Consider the following 17,975-nt stretch of genomic DNA (forward strand, 5'->3'; position numbering starts at 1 on the left):
TAATAATCCTAGTATTGCTTCTACCTTTTTTCTATATGAGAACCTTTATATTGATGTATAATATTAAATCATATATGCAAGTATTTAGCATGAGATTTCCCTCACATGTAGCCATTAAAGTCATTCTCTTTTTTTTCTTTATTAATATTGTATGAACATCTTTAGGAATTAATCATTTTTGAATTTCAAATTAATTTTGAAATGGATACAATTGAGGTAATGAATATTTATAAATTTTCTAATATTTCTAAATTAATATTTCACTTCTATCAGAGATGAATGCACTCATGTCATAACACTTATCATTGCATAGTGCTGTTTTATAATCTTTTGTCATCACAACATTAAAATAAATGTTGTGAAACTTGCCTTAAAAAAGAATAAAGTCTAAAATTAAATCCCTTTTATAAGTATTCATTTTTATTTTCTCTATTAATTGCATACAAGTGTTTTCCCTTTCATGCTTGAGGAAAAATTGTCTAAACATGGAAGTACCTATTATAGGTTACCTGTTCTCTTATGCTGATAGATATTACTTCTTATCTTGATATTTGGTGAAAAAGTGTCCTAAATGAGATAGTATGTCCGTGGTCTTCTTAATATTACTTCCTTTTATAACTCTAATGATCCCACAGTTTAAAGCAGTTTGAATTTTTTGATAATGAGTGCTGGGGCTATAACCGCATAGCTTTGATAGTCCCCCAAAGCACACTAAACATTGACACAGTGAAGAACAGCCCACTCTAGGTTAATGACTTTATACTGGATAATCTCAGGACGGCACTCTGTTGGCTCACCGAGCTATTATTTTTGCTACACACACGTGCGCAAAATACGTAAGAAATCTACCTATGCAGACAAAATCACATACTCTGTGTCTAGACTCAAATTCTGAGGTATGTCTATACCATAATATCAAACAGTATCAAAGGGTTTAACAAATTTGAAGGCGAACTTAATAATCTGAGCTTGCTTTGTCAAGCAGATCAGAAAAATCTGAGTTTGTTTGACGAACACTTGTCACTAAAATTGCCTTACTGATTATGTCATCTTCCTTTGAAGATTCACTTAAATAAAAGAATGAGCTATTATTAAGTCATAAGAAATCACCCACCACATGCATCCATAGAGGTAAAACTGTGTTTGTCCATATTATTGCCTCCTGAAATGGCTTATATGGTGATCATCAGTTTGTACTTGGCATATTTCACTAGATTCTTTTCAGGAATTCAATAAGAGAAATATATAACCCCATTTAAAATGTGAGGATCTCAAAGATAAAAGACATTTTATACCACAGAAATAAAGAACAGAAAAAACATTTGACTCCAGAAACAGAACCAATTTTTCTCAAATTATAATTTAACAAAACATAATTTTTAAAAATTTATTTTCTTTCAGTAAAAACTTGCATGTACTAATAGGATCATATATGAAAACAGACATGGCCTGATCTAATTTAGAATCCTAAAACACAATAGAAAAAATGTATCATATAAATATGAATAAACACAAAGGCTAGAAGAAATTTTTTACAATTTAAAAAAATAGAAAGCAATAGATAATTAAAATGCATGTAAAAAGAAATAGATTGCATACATTTAAGCAATCTAAAAAAAGCTTTGTATCATATATTTATATGTCGCGTGAATATATATTTGTAAACGTTTTACTTATTTGTCCCAGCTTTATTGAGATATAATTGACATATAACTCTAAATTTAAAGTTTACGACATGATTTGATGCACATCAGTTCAGTTCAGTTCAGTTGCTCGTTGTGTCCTACTCTGTGACCCCATGAACCACAGCATGCCAGGCTTCCCTGCCAATCACCAGCTCCCGGAGTCCACCCAAACCCATGTCCATTGAGTTGGTGATGCCATCCAACCATCTCATCCTCTTTAGTCCCCTTCTCCTCCTGCCCTCAATCTTTCCCAGCATCAGGATCTTTTCCAATAAGTCAGCTCTTTGCATCAGGTGGCCAAAGTATTGGAGTTTCAGCTTCAGCATCAGTCCTGCCAATGAACACCCAGGATTGATCTCCTTTAGGATGGACTGGTTGGATCTCCTTGCAGTCCAAGGGACTCTCAGGAGTCTTCTCCAACACCACAGTTTAAAAGCACAATTCTTCTGCACTCAGCTTTCTTTATAGTCCAACTCTCACATCCATACATGACCACTGAGAAAACCATAGCCTTGACTAGACGGGACACATATGTATTATGAAATGATTGCCACTGTAGCATCAGCTAACAGTTCTACCACCTCACATAATTATGCTTCTTTTATGGGGGTTAGCATATTTAAGATCTACTTTCTTAGAAAATTTCAACTGTTCAATATATGACAGTTAACTACACCATGGTGTGCATGAGATTTCCAGAACTTATTCATCTTATTGCTGGAAATTTATACCCTTTGACCAACATCTCCTTCATTTTCTCCATTCCCAAGCCCCTGATTGTGGCTTTATTAAATTCATACTTCTAAATAAAGCTCAGGGACATCCTGTGGTGAATGTTATTTTCCCAATAATATTAATTAAATGAAATGTACTTTCCCAAAAAAACTCTGACGAGTCAGGTGTGTACTAGCAGAGAGAGAAGTTACCACATTCTATTGCATGTAGAGAGGTGGCTTTCGAACAGTAAGTAAGAGGGGTTTTTGTTTTTTAGTGAAAGGGAGAAGAAGCAAATTGTAAACTGAATCATACATTTTTAGCTTAAAATATATTTGTTTATTTGTCAGTATAGCAACAGATTTATGAACAAATTAAAGGCAAACTCTTAAGAGAGACATTGTAATTGTCTTAGAATATTTTTAATATTCTGATGCTACTTAACTTTATACTACTTAATAATGCTTATCTTTATTTTGGACCTCTCTGCTGGCTCACACTGTAAAGAATCCTCTCACAATGCAGGAGACCTGGCTTCGACCCCTGGGTGGGAAGATCCTCTGGAGAAGGGAATGGTTACCCACTCCATTATTCTTGCCTGGAGAATCCCATGGATAGAGGAGACTGGTGGGCTACAGTCCATGGGGTTACAAAGAGTTGGACATGACTGAGCGACTAACATGTTCAACTTTATTTAACTGTTATTTCTATATAGTCTCTGTTAAAAAATGAATGCCATTAATAATATAATAATATTAGGACTCACTTCAATGGAAAGTCATTTAATACTTCTCTTTAGTTTTCTCAACGCTCTTGATTTAACAGAGTACACAAGGGTTAGGTACAGACCTGAAGGACTGCTTAATCTTGCAATCATTTCCGCTCATGCTGCAGGCTTCCATTTTAGCTTTATTCATTACAGCCCTAAAGCTCCTGCTTTCTAAATGTGTAGGTTAGAGAAAGTAGCTTGGAGTTCACCTGCTCAAGATTAATAATATCACTCCAAGAAGATTAGAGCTATTACTCTTCCTGACCTGATCCAAATGGTACAAATGGGATTTTAAGGATGATGTCTGTTCAGAGATCCTACAGAGTGATGATGTGCAGGGAAAAGCTACCCTAAGGAATCAGGAAAGATAGACTGTCGGGGTTGTACCGGTGATAAGCCATTAGCTTTAGCTATTATCCAAAGAAAAGATTATGGCTATAAATAAATTCATCCAGGCCTTTAATACAATAGATGGGCAGACCAATGGATGGACAGGCCAGGAACATAACTATTATTTGAAAAGAAAGCCTTTGGCTAAGTTCTTATTTCACTAGCAGAATCTCAGGTAATACCAGGTAGAAAAAAATATGCTTTGTTTTTGTGTATGTGTGTGTGTGTGCATGTGATCTAATTTAAAACTCTAGAATTTAATTAAATTTAATTTAAAATTAAAATTGAATTTAAAATTGATTGTTGTTGTTGTTCAGTTGCCAAATTGTGTCCAACTCTGCGACCCCATTGACTACAGCATGCCAGGCCTCCCTGTCCCTTACCATCTCTTGGAGTTTGCCCAAGTTCATGTCCATTGAATCAGTGATGCCATCCAACCATCTCATCCTCTGTCATTCCCTTCTTCTGCCTTCAGTATTTCTCAGCATCAGGGACTTTCCCAGTGAGTCGGCTGTAAGCATCAGCTGGCCAAATATTGGAGCTTCAGCTTCAGCATCAGTCCTTCCAGTGAGTATTCAGGGTTGATTTTCTTTAGGATTGACTGGTTTAATCAATTTAGGATTAAAAAAAAATTCTCAGAAAGTATCCATTCTTGCCCTACTTTTAGGTTACTGTTTCTAACCATGAAGACTGGGGCTTTGCACTTGTCCAATTGAAAAAAAAATTTTGAAGGCTGCTTTGACTCAAATAAGCCTTCAAAAATGTAGGTCTATTGACTGTGGAGAAGAACAGCTACTGAAATTATACATACATATTTTTTTATTTTTTCATGATACTCTGCATGCTGCTGCTAAGTCGTTTCAGTCATGAAGAACACTGGAGTGGGTTGCCATTGCCCTCTCCGGATACTCTGCATACTGGAGTATGCATACTCTGCATAGTGGCTTTCATATACCACATATTTAATAATAATAGCATTGATAGTACCTAATGCTTACATGGAGAAGGCAATGGCACCCCACTCCAGTACTCTTGCCTGGAAAATCCCATGGATGGAGGAGCCTGGAAGGCTGTAATCCATGGGGTTGCTGAGGGTAGGACACAACTGAGCGACTTCACTTTCACTTTTCACTTTCATGCGTTGGAGAAGGAAATGGCAACCCACTCCAGTGTTCTTGCCTGGAGAATCCTAGGGACAGGGGAGCCTGGTCGGCTGCCATCTATGGGGTCGCATAGAGTCAGACACGACTGAACAGACTTAGCAGCAGCAGCAGCAGCAATGCTTACATATGCCACATTTTTTCATGTACTTAATATGCACTAATTCATTTTGCCCTCACAAGTATTCAGTTATTTCTATATACCCATTTTAAAGATGAGGAAAGTGAGTGATAAATAGGGTAACTTGCTTATTCTTCCCATCTTAAAAGATTTACCTTATATTCATCTAAAATCTTTTTTATCTACTCTTAGTCATCCTGCTTTCCTTCATCACTTTGTCAGGCATACCTTCCTGATCCCCTAAAAGTATATCAATCCCCCTATTGTTTGCTCTCACAGCACACTCTCCTTTGCAGAAAATATGTTGCCCTCTTAAGTTCGATTTTACAAAACAAGCCTCCCTGGTGGCTCAGATGGTAAAGGGTTTGCCTGTAATGTGGGAGACTTGGGTTTGGTCCCTGGGTTGGGAAGATCCCCTGAAGAAGGAAATGGCAACCCACTCCAGTATTCTTGCCTGGAAAATCCAACAGACAAAGGAGACTGGCAGGCTACAGTCCATGGGTTGGCAAAGAGTCGGACAAGACTGAGCGACTTCACTTAAGAATATATTGTGGAAAAAAATCTATCATAGCGTCAATCTTAATAATGTTGATTATTTGTTAATATTAGCTATTGTTTCTCTGCCCCTTAAAATATAACATCAAAATACTGTAACTTCATAATATAGAACAGTGCCTGAAACTTAGATTGTCCATACTTATTAAATGAAAGAAGAAATGGAGTAATTGACTTTAGAATTGCTAGTTTGTCAAATGTTAAGGAAATGATTGTGAAGATAACAAAGGAGGGTCACAATTAAATAAAACTTTCTGCTCTTTAGATAGATAAAATGGTTGAACAATGATGCTGTTCATCAAAAAGTAGGCACAAAAAGGAAAGGTAAGTATTGAAGGAGAGAGCTAATGAGAACAGTGTTTGATATATTGACTTTAAGGTATCTGTGACATGTTTTAGAGTGTGATTTCCAGTAGGCTTTTAGAAGGGAAAAGCTTAAGTCAGGGAAGGACTCATTGGTAAAGGAAGATTTGTACATCAGCAGCATGTAGGGGCAGTCATGTGTGCATATAGACACCACCAGAGAATGGTGAAAGTGAGAGTAGTAAAAGCCTTGGATAGCTTTGCAGACACAGTTTCCAGTTCAGCGAAAACAAATGGACAGAAGTACAGTGCTAGGACATTTGTTTCTAAAGTTATGATCCAGATTCCTTTGCTTTGGTTTCCTTATTTTCTTAATATTAATGTCTAATTGCAACCCATTTACAGTACCTGCAAATGTCACAGTCGTCTATTGTTTTTCAACATGTGCTGACACACATAAAAAGGATGTAGATGGATTGTGAAGGGGAATCATTAATTTGTTGCTGTGTAATTAAGTGCTGTCTGAAATTCTTTCATTCCATCAAGGTTTCAAAATTTTATTATATTGTTTTCTGATAAATATTTAAACATTTCCCTTAGAAAATATGGGGTCAGAATATATGTGGGTACTGCAATTAGAAATATATTGACTTTCTGCTCAGTATTCTGTAATGCTTATATGGGTAAAGAATCTAACAAAGAGTGGAGATTCACTTTACTGTGCACCTGAAATTAATGTAACATTTGAAATCAACTATACATCAATAAAATTAAAAAAAAATAAATATATTGACTTAGTTAATGATAGTAGTGTTGGTTACATTGCCATTGAGTCAGAAACAGTGAAAAGTTTAAGACATTATTCTTCATTCCTACTAGCCTGCACAGTGTCATATATGTTTTCTGACACGGGACAGGAGACTTAGATTATACAGGCAGGCAGTTTATTACTTATCAGAAAATGCAGCAGTTAGAGCAGTACTTTTGTGTTGATTCCCCAAAACCCAAGCCCATAGAGCAACATGATGAAAGCCAGATACTGTCGTGCATATGTAGTCAGCTTCCCTGAAGGCTGACTGGGTAAAAGAATCCTGCTACAATGCAGGGGATGCAGGAGATGTGAGTTTGATCCCCGGGTCAGAAAGATCCCCTAGAGAAGGAAATGGCAATCCACTCCAGTATTCTTGCCTGGAGAATCCCATGGACAGAACAGCTTGGGGGCTGCAGTCCATGAGGTCATCAAGTCAAGTTCGACTGAGCAACTGAGGACACACACACACCACAGGAAAGGACCTCTGTGGTTAGAACACTCTTGAGTTGATAAAAGGCAGCTGACACTTCTGTTCCTCCTCCTCTTTGAAGAAATTACATATTAAGTAAATTTTCCTCTCTACTTTATTACCCTGGAAAGTAAGCAGATGTTTGTAGGCAGTGGAGGGTAGAACCTTACTGGCTCCAAGTTTTCCCGACATCTCTGTCTTTAGGGAGATACCACCTCTAACTTCTAAAGCTGCCTGTTATGCAATCATTCTTTTAGTACCTTTTGTCAGAATAGCTGCAAAACTGCCAAAGTTATTTTCTAACTGGTGATAGATGGAGAGATTTTATATAAGGGGAAGTTACCTTTAGTAACTTCACTTACTGTAGACCTCTGAAAAAAAGTAACAGACAGATACCAATGGATAATGTATGTAAAAGTATAGTTCAGACCACGAGTAGAGTACTTGGCTAAGAAAATAGGGTCTGTTCAGTTTGTCTATTACTGCATAACAAATTATTCCCAAAGTTAGTGGCCTTAACAATCTGTTATTTTGCTTGGACTTTTCTAAGGCTGGAATTCAGGAAGGCTCAGCTATGAGGTGCATCACCTGGTACATTTACCTGGTATTAGCTCCGGGTAACTGAGGACGAGCCTCCACTTCCAACGTGACTCCTTCTTTCATATTTCTGTCCTCAAGTCTCCTTAGCCTATCTTTTCACACAATGTCTTATTCTCTAGTCTGTCTCCATGTGGTTTTGGTCTTTGGTTATCCTCAGTGTGGCCATTCAATGTAGACTTCTAACATGGAGGCTATTTCCCTTGGGATGAGTATTCTAGTAAGTTTCTCAATGAACAGAATAGCACAGAATGTATGGCCATCTTTAATCCACTGCATTATTTTTCTTTTAAAAATTATATGAATAATTTTATATATAAATAAATATAAATAAGAGTGTATTAGTTTTACATTAATACCATAACAAATCATCACAGATTTAGCATTATAAAAGCACAGGCATTTACTAATCTCCCTGTCCTATAAGTCAGACTTTCATGTAGGCTTGATTAGTATTGTTCTAAAGGTCTTATGAGGCCCAAATCAACATGTCGCTTGACTTGGGCTCTTATTTTGAGGCTCCAAAGGACAATTCACTTTGAAGCTTATTCCACTTTTTTAGAAGAACAGATTTCCTTCTCATGTCTTCCATGTGTCTGTAAATTAGCAAAGTCACTAGGAATCTCTAACTTTACCTTCTGCTAAATCTCTCTGACTTTGTCTTTTGGTCTCAACTGAGAGAAGCTCTACTTTTATGGGTTTCTGTGATCACACTGGGCTCACCCAGATAATCCAGGGAAATCTCTTTATTTTAAAATTAACTGATTAGTAAGTATACTGTTGGGATTGATTTCCTTCCCAGAATTTTCAGAATGTGACCTATTTAGAAATAGGACCTTTGAAGATATATTACTAAAGATGAGGTTATGCTAAATTAGAGTGGGCTCTAATAACAGTATGACTGCAGTTCTTATAAGATGAGTAGAGGTCCTTAAAAAGGACAGAAATGGTATGGACCTAACAGAAGCAGAAGATATTAAGAAGAGGTGGCAAGAATACACAGAAGAACTGTACAAAAAAGATCTTCATGACCCAGATAATCACGATGGTGTGACACTCACCTAGAGCCAGACATCCTGGAATGCAAAGTCAAGTGGGCCTTAGGAAGCATAACTATGAACAAAGCTAGTAGAGGTGATGGGATTCCAGTTGAGCTCTTTCGAACCCTAAAAGACGATGCTATGAAAGTGCTGCACTCAATATGCCAGCCAATTTGGAAAACTCAGCAGTGGCCACAGGACTGGAAAAGTCCGTTTTCATTCCAATCTAAAAGAAAGGCAGTGCCAAAGAATGCTCAAACTACTGCACAATTGCACTCATCTCCTATGCTAGTAAAGTAATGCTCAAAACTCTCCAAGCCAGGCTTCAGGTGAACCGTGAACTTCCAGATGTTCAAGCTGGCTTTAGAAAACACAGAGGAACCAGAGATCAAATTGCCAACAATCGCTGGATCATCAAAAAAGCAAGAGATTTCCAGAAAAACATCTATTTCTGCTTTATTGACTATGCCAAGCCTTTGAGGTGGATCACAATAAACTGTGGAAAATTCTGAAAGAGATGGAAATACCAGACCACCAGACTTGCCTCTTGAGAAATCTGTGTGCAGGTCAGGAAGCAACAGTTAGAACTGGACGTGGAATAACAGACTGGTTCCAAATAGGAAAAGGAGTACGTCAAGGCTGTATATTGTCACTCTGCTTATATAACTTATACGCAGAGTATATCATGAGAAACCCTGGGCTGGAGGAAGCACAAGCTGGAATCAAGATTGCCGGGAGAAATATCAATAACCTCAGATATGCAGATGACACCAGCCTTATTATGGCAGAAAGTGAAGAAGAACTAAAGAGTCTCTTGATAAAAGTGGAAGAGGAGAGTGAAAAAGTTGGCTTAAAGCTCAACATTCAGAAAACGTAGATCATGCCATCTGGTCCCATTACTTCATGAAAATAGATGGGGAAACAGTGGAAACAGTGGCAGACTATTTTTCTGGGCTCCAAAATCACTGCAGATGGTGACTGCAGCCATGAAATTAAAAGACGCTTACTCCTTAGAAGGAAAGTTATGACCTACCTAGATAGTATATTAAAAAGCAGATACATTACTTTTCAACAAAGGCCCATCTAGTCAAGGCTATGGTTTTTCCAGTAGTCATGTGGATGTGTGAGAGTTGGACTATAAAGAAAGCTGAGCACTGAAGAATTGATGCTTTTGAACTGTGGTGTTGGAGAAGACTCTTGAGAGTCCCTTGGACTGCAAGGAGATCCAACCAGTCCATCCTAAAAGATATGAGCCCTGAATATTCATTGGAATATTGATTGACTAATGCTGAAGCTGAAATTCCAATACTTTGGCCACCTGATGAGAAGAGCTGACTCATTTGAAAAGACCCTGATGCTGGGAAAAATTGAAAGTGGGAGTAGAAGGGGACGACAGAGGATGAGATGGTTAGATGGCATCACTGACTCAATGGACATTAGTTTCAGTAAACTCTGGGAGTTGGTGATGGACAGGGAGGCCTGGCCTGCTGCAGTCCATGGGGTCGCAAAGAGTTGGACACGACTGAGCGATTGAACTGAACTGAGAGGTCCTTATAAGACACAAAGCAAGAACACCAAGGGTCACCAACAACCACTAGAACCTAGGAAGGAGGCAAGAAAAGATTCTTCCCTAGACCCTTCAAGGGAGCTTGTTGGTGGTGGTGGTTAGTCATTAAGTCGTATTCAACTATTTTGGGACCTTGGGGACAGGCTCCTCTGTCCATGGAATTTTTCAGGCAAGGAACAGATGGCCATTTCCTTCTCCGGGTATCTTCCTGATCCAGGGATCAAACCCACATCTCCTGCATTGACAGATAGATTCTTTACCACTGTCTCACTTAGGAAGCCCTCATACTACATTTGATCTTAGCCAAAAGGCTGAGAAGCAATTCTCAAGAGACTTGTGGATTTTGTGTGGATTTAACAGGGAGTCACACCATTCGAAAAAGCCTGCTCCACAGATCTTTCTGAAATAATCCCTTTTGACTTTTGGCTTTGCTGAAATGGATGATGGACCTTAAAATGTCTAGAGTGCCTCCGACTTGATTAGGTGATCTGTGAGACTCTGAAGATCCTTCTGAGACTGAGTCCTCTGATCTCTTGATCTTTCTGATGTGTTAATGAAACTGTTTACCACCACACCCACTGTTTTTTCACTGTCACATTTTCTGAAGCAGTTTCCAAATTTTAGTGTGTCATCTGAATGGACTGAATATTTCCCAGTTGTGAAGTTCTGGTTCATTTTTCTTTAACAAGTCTCTGAATTTTTCTTTCCACTCTCCTGTTTTACTGTAAGCAGTATCTTTAACATTTTGAAAATCTTCTGAGTTCAATAACCATATTTGTTGCTTACACATTCTGCTTGGCGTATAACCCCAGGACACAATGTTGCTAAGCATTCTGAAACTATATAACAAGGATCCTATTTCCTACCATTTCCGGAAGCATTTTTCTCACTGACTTCAGAACCCTCATAGCAGTACTTTAGGATATTTCTTACTGTCTATTCAAAACAATCTAGATTTTTACTCTTATGCTTCTCAAAATTCTCTGAGTCTAATCCCACTACTGCATTCCAAAGTCATTTCCATATTTTTTAGGTATTTGTTACAGCAGTAATCTTATCATTTCGGTGTAGGTAGACTCCTCACATGTAGGCTTTCTTCCCAGAGACCAAGAATTCCACTGAGGACTCCTCAATGGAAATAGTAGCAAAGAATTTTTGGAATTGTGTTTATAAAAAGCATAATAATAATTTTGTGAGAAAGAGTGATTTGCTACCAAAGAAAGCAAACTATTGCTAAAATTGCTAATTGCTAAAACTGTTTATCAATCTCCTTTAATTTGAATTAATATTTTAAAATTTATTAAAACAGGCTGAATAGTAACTTAGCAATTTGTTGATAAACCATTTGTTACTAATTACAGTTAATATGATTTAAATCATATATTTTAAAAGAAAACTATATTGTATGTAACTTGTATGTAACTACTTCAGATTAATTTTCTGTTATGTAGAGAATGTCAGTTTTTACTCATGTAGACTTACTCTTTATCATGTTATTTAAATTTATCATAAGATCTCAGAAAAATAACTAAAAAGTCAAACATTTACTTAGAGTTTGTATTAAAAATATTAGAATTAGAAATAAGCAATAATAATTTAAGGATCTCACAGAGATGACTGAAGGAAGTAGAATAAATGCTATCCAAAGAAAAACATGGAGAAATGTGATATTACTTAACCTCTTCTCCACTATGAAGCAACTAAAAGATCAAATTTTTGGTCAAATGACAGTTCAATGGCATTTCACTTCCCAGGAAAAATGAGTTCAGAAAATGCGGCCTGAATTCAAGCTTTTATGAAAGTTCAATGGGAGCCTAATAAAAAACTCAAAAGATAAAATCCCAGATATTCTCTAGCAGTACTTCTTGAGGAAGTTACTTTTATTCTTGGAGATTTAAAAACTTTGTAGTAGTATTCTGGGAGTGGTATCAGCTAAAAATCAGATGTGTCTTATATGTGTTGATTTGTTACATTAAGGGTTAAAAACAATTAAATGGACAATATATTTGAAAATATTACATTTAAAGAGTCTTAGGGGCTTAGGTTTTTTCTTTATTATCAAATTAAAATTTTAACATGTCATAAAATTACTTTAATTATATTGAAAATCAAATCATTTTTTAAATTGAAAAATGGAAATAACAGAGCTAGAGAAAAGCAGTAGTTTGTATGAGTCTCAAGTTCAGGTAAGTCACTCAGTTATGCCGACCTTGCGACCCCATGGACTGCAGCATGCCGGGCTTCACTGTCCATCACCAACTCGTGGAGCTTGCTCAAACTCATGTCCATCCATTCGGTGATGCTATCCAACCATCTTATCCTCTCTTGTCCCCTTCTCTTCCTGCCTCCAATCTTCCCAACATCAGGGTCTTTTCAAATGAGTCATTTCTTCGCATCAGGTGGCCAAAGTATTGGAATTTCAGCTTCAGCATCAGTCCTTCCAATGAATATTCAGGACTGATTTCTTTAGGATTGACTGGTTTGATCTTCTAGCAATCCAAGGAACCCTCAGGCGTCTTCTCCAACATCACAGTTCAAAAGCATCAATTCTTTGATGCTCAGCTTTCCTTATAGCCCAGCTCTCACATCCATACATGACTACTGGAAAAACCATAGCTTTGACCAGACAAACCTTTGTCGGCAAAGTGATGTCTCTGCTTTGACTCAAATTAATGAGTCTCAAAGAGATGCTCAGAGAAATTAGACTAAATCATATCTAATAAAGTGGGAAAATATGTAAAATGTGTCTAATCTCAATCAAACATATAAATTCTATATAAGTATATATATATTAATTTATATAACAAAAACTTTTATTATACATATATTTTATATATTATAAAAGATACTAATAGTAACTATAGAGAATGCAAATTTATTATATAAACTTTATATAATTATAATATACTATATTTATTTTATATTAATGTGTCACATCTGTGAATATATATTTATCTACATAGGTTTTATTTATAGTTTATAGGCATGTAAATATATTGTATAAAATATAATGAACTGAATTATATATATCTATATGATTGTTTTCCTTCACTTATATAATTCTGCATAAACATAAGGAAATTTTAATATACCTTTCAGTGCTAACTAAAATGACTTTGGCATATAAATGCAATTTATTTTGTTTATCATCACTGGTGTACTACAAGCCCTGTATAGCCGTTCTAAATCACTTAAAGTTTCATCATCTTGTATCTAATTATTAGAATCCTGGCTAGAATGTAGACACTTCAGTATGTGTCAGAAATTGTCTACAGAAAAATGAATTATAATTTTATTTGTTTTAATAAAATCACTGTTATTTAAGAAATACTGATAGTGTATATTAATGCTCTATTTTACACTGTGCTACCATGTGCTAAGTCACTTCAGTCATGTCTGACTCTTTGCAACCCTATGCACTGTAGCCCTCCAAGCTCCTCTGACCTTGAGATTCTCCAGGCAAGAATACTGGAATAAGTTGCTGTGCCCTTCTCCAGGGTATCTTTCCGACCCAGGGACTGAACCTACGTCTCCTGCATCTCCAACACTGCAGGCAGACTCTACCATCTGAGCCACCAGGGAAGCCCCTATACACTGTTATGAGCCAAGTCTATGCTATTTACTAACATTAAACCAATGAAAAATAAGTATATAATCCCTGCTCTCTTGGAAAGTAACTCCAACAGGGATACAGATATTGAATAACATGTAATCAGTTATTTCAAACAATTTTAGTGCATACTAACAGGATTCTATGGTGGTATATGTGAAAAGGACCCCATCAAGACTAAATGTTCAGTGGAACTTTTTTTGAGAAAGAGTTATCTTAGGTAAGCTGTGAATAATTTAGTCTGAATTAACTGAAAATGGGGAAGAATATTCTTAAAGAGGGGATGGCTTGTAGTAAGGATCCAAAACAGAAAATAGTATAGCCATTAAAGGAATAAGACAAGGGTAGTTTAATCAAGTGGCTCAGATGATAAAGCATCTGCCTACAGTGTGGGAGACCCGGGTTCAATCCCTGGGTCAGAAAGATCTCCTGGAGAAGGAAATGGCAACCCACTCCAGTATTCTTGCCTGGAAAATCCCATGAACGGAAGAGCCTGGTAAGCTACAGTCCATGGGGTTGCAAAGAGTTGGACATGACTGAGTGACTTCACTTTCACTTTCTTTCAAGTATGATAAAGTTGGCAATATTTAGATTTTTCTGCCCTTCATGTTCAAATTACAAGGTTTGGGTTTAGATGAAGAACAATGAGCAACTATTGAAGATTCTTTAGACAAGATATTATGGGAACTTGGTATAGGACACAGATCATAGGGGTGGAATTAAGTCAAGATTACTTAAAAGTCAAGTCTGTAAAGCACAGTGGCTAGTCAGATGTGGAGATCTGAAGGAAAGAACTCAAGAAAAACTCAGATTTCTGCTTTGCACAGATAGGTAAATAACATTACTATCCACTGAAACAAAGAGCATTATAATGTTTGTTTTCTTTTTTTTGTCTGCATTGTTTTTACTTTGTTCTGTATTTTCTTCTTATGTGGGAAATGGTGATGAATTCAGGTTTTAACGTTTCATGTTAAAAATACTTATATAGTATCCATATAGACATGGGTATTTTAAGGTATCCATATAGAGGGCTTCCCACAGACACGGTGGTAAAAGAATCTGCCTTCCAGTGCAGGACTTGTGGGTTAAATCCCTAGGTCAGGAAGATCCCTAGAGGAGGAAATGGCAACCTGCTCCTGTATTCTTGCCTGGAAAATTCCATAGACAGAGGAGCATGGTGGGCTACAGCCCATGGGGTCACAATTTATGTTGTGGTTGCTTGTGTACAACATGGCAAAATACATGATCTATGATATTTTCTGTTAGCCCTACCTCCCAGTGTAAGTTTATGACAAAAGTCTTGGGCATTTACTTTAGATATTACCAGAAGGAGCAAGCTTGGAAATTAAGTTTAGACCATGAAGAAATAATTTATGGTATGAATTACCTAGGGAAAGTTAATTTCCTATTACAGGACTGTGGTGCTACAGGAGGTTACTTATTAGAATTATGTCATTACAATGCACATTCTTTACAGTGTTAAAAGTCATTAAAAATATTAGCAGGAGTTACTTGTTTCAACTCCAGTGTGTAAACAGATATATGTGGTGATCACTACCATTCTATGAGAAAACTTCTGGACAAAGTGAAAAATGTATAGTTTTCTTGGGCCTGTCAGGGAACTAAAGACACCAAAAAACCTATCACCTCAAATTGGAAGAGACGGGCATTCAGAGAGATAAAACCAAGATGTGCTAACATAAAATAAAAGTGGCTAAAGATGTAAGGTGGTAGAAGCATTTAATTGGCATGTTGATAAAATTGGCAGAGGCTGGCTGTGGACTAGTATAAGTGTGAAAAAAATCCTAGATAGTACAGATTTAAGAAAACTCCATGACTTTTGTGATTCACCACCAAGAACCTCACCAAGCACTCATGTAACAAAGTCCTACATTCCATGGGAAAGAATTTTTACAAACTGTTATCTCAGCTAGTGGTAGGCAATTCCTGCTTACTCCAGATTCTTCCAGCTTTCATGTAAAGAGAAAAATTTCACCTAAAAAGAAAAATTTCAGTTTAAAGGGGTAAAGACTTCAAGGACATAAATTGAGAATGATATAGCTAGGGAAGCAAGTAAGTAGCAGCGGGGAGAAAGCTATGTAGAGGGAAAACACCTCTGAAAGTTAAAGAGACATAAAAAAAAAAAAAAAAAGTAGACAACGTGTAGGAACAGATGGGTAGTATATAGAGAGATATTGAATGTCTACAAAAATGTTGGAAATAACACTGTAACAAAATGAAGGATACTTTGATGGGCTCATCAATAGAATGGACATAGCTGAGAAAAGAATCAGTAAGCTTGATGATATGTCAGTGGAAATGCCTACAACTGAAATGTTGACAAGTAAAAAGAAAGAAGCTCTAAATATCCAACAACTGTGTGACAATCTCAAAAGATGTAATATCCATAATTGGAATACCAGAAGAAGAAGAAGTATAGAACAAAGAAAATATTTGGAGTAATAATTACAAAGACTATTTCAAATTTAATGACAAATACATAACCACAAATGCAGGAAGTTCAAGCAATGTAACACTGCAGAATAAATACCAACATTTCTGTACCTGGGTATATCATATTAAACTGAAGAATATTGAAGACAAAGACACAATTTTGAAAGTAGGCAGCCAGGAGGGAATGAGACTACTAATAGGTATGAGAATTACATTGAACATCTCTATAAAGCACGCAAGTGAGAGAGTTGAGTAGAATATATAAAGGTCTATAAATAAAAGTTATGACCAACCTAGACAGCATATTCAAAAGCAGAGACATTACTTTGCCAACAAAGGTCCGTCTAGTCAAGGCTACGGTTTTTCCTGTGGTCATGTATGGATGTGAGAGTTGGACTGTGAAGAAGGCTGAGCACCGAAGAATTGATGCTTTTGAACTGTGGTGTTGGAGAAGACTCTTGAGAGTCCCTTGGACTGCAAGGAGATCCAACCAGTCCATTCTGAAGGAGATCAGCCCTGGGATTTCTTTGGAAGGAATAATGCTAAAGCTGAAACTCCAGTACTTTGGCCACCTCATGTGAAGAGTTGACTCATTGGAAAAGACTCTGATGCTGGGAGGGATTGGGGGCAGGAGGAGGAGGGGACGACAGAGGATGAGATGGCTGGATGGCATCACTGACTCGATGGACATTAGTTTGAGAGAACACCGAGAGATGGTGATGGACAGGGAGGCCTGGCATGCTGTGATTCACGGTGTCGCAAAGAGTCGGACACGACTGAGTGACTAAACTGACCTGAACTGATAAATAAAATCGTCATCTTGGAATTCTTGTTTCCAACCAAATTTTACTGAATGCTGAGGGAATGCATTTGTAGCAGACATGCCCTATAAGAAATATTAATAGAAAGTCTACAGGCAGAAGAAAATGATTAGATCAGACACTTAAATCTACATAAAAAAAGGAAGAATGGCATTCAGTTCAGTTTAGTTCAGTCGTTCAGTCATGTCTGACTCTTTGTGACCCCATGGACTGAAGCACGCCAGGCCTCCCTGTCCATCACCAACTCGGAATTTACTCAAACTCATGTCCACTGAGTCAGTGATGCCATCTAACCATCTCATTCTCTGTTGTCCCCTTCTCCTCCGGCCTTCAATCTTTCCCAGCATCAGGATCTTTTCAAATGAGTCAGTTCTTGGCATCAGGTGGCCAAAAAGTATTGGAGTTTCAGCTTCAGCATCAGTCTTTCCACTTGCTAGAGAACACACTGGTCATAGCAAACACCCTCTTCCAATCAAAGCAAGGTAAAATCAATTACTGGTAGTATTAATTATTGATATAAAATTAGCTCTTTAGATCATAATAATAGTAACAATGTACTGGATCAAAACAAAACTTCTATAAGCAAATATTCCAAAGTTACAAGATACAGGTCAATATCCAAAATTCAGTTTTTTTCCTTTATGTCAATAGTTGACAATTGAGTTTTAAAAATAACATTTTTAAAATGTTAAAATAGCATCATAAAATGAAGTACTTAGGTATAAATATAGCAAAATATATATAGAATATATATGTGGAAACTATAAAACTGAAGAAAGAAATAAAGGAAGATCAAAATAAATAAATAAACATTCCATGTTCATGGATTGGAAGACTCACTCTTGTCAAGATCTCACTTCTTCCCAATTTCTTATTTAGGGAATATAATCCTAATATATAAAATAAAAC

This window comes from Bos mutus, chromosome 24, assembly GCF_027580195.1.
Source record: "Bos mutus isolate GX-2022 chromosome 24, NWIPB_WYAK_1.1, whole genome shotgun sequence".
NCBI classification, from domain to species: Eukaryota; Metazoa; Chordata; class Mammalia; order Artiodactyla; family Bovidae; genus Bos; species Bos mutus.